The following is a 611-nucleotide window of genomic DNA, read 5'->3' on the forward strand; positions in this document are numbered from 1 at the left end:
ATATATATATATATATATTTTGCTGTTGGCAACTGTGCATTATAAATATTGTTTGATGTTTGGATGTATAACGTGAGCTACAGAATCATCAATTAGATGACTTCAGGTGTCACGTGACACTGTCAGAAGGTGTGTGTCTGTGTGCTTTGAACATGACGTGTATTTCTGTAGATTGTGTGCTGATTATGTTATGTAAACCAATACCATGTAGACCAAAGAAAGCTGATGCGTTATAGAGATATATTTGACAGCTATTGCTTTTTCTTTATCTAATTGATAAAGATATTTTTAGGTTGGGTGACTCAGGTATTGTGCGTTATTTTGTCAAAATCTTTGTGTTACTTAGTGACAGTAAAATGTGACAGATTTATTTAAAAATGGTTGTAAACCTACAAGCTGTATGTCAATAAAATAATAATAATAATACTTTAGTATCTACTATACTACGGTATTATATTAACAGTAAACATTGTAAAGGAAATTAAAATGATATGCTTCAATATATCAAATATGCAAATCACAATTCAACAAGTAGTGCAAACATACAAGGAAATAAACCTGAAAATAAAACCTGTTGTGTTTCCGTCGCCTTAGAATGAGCTGTTTCTATC

Source organism: Morone saxatilis, unplaced genomic scaffold (genome assembly GCF_004916995.1).
Source record: "Morone saxatilis isolate NCDOM2014 unplaced genomic scaffold, NCSU_SB_2.0 Contig11, whole genome shotgun sequence".
Taxonomy (NCBI): Eukaryota; Metazoa; Chordata; class Actinopteri; family Moronidae; genus Morone; species Morone saxatilis.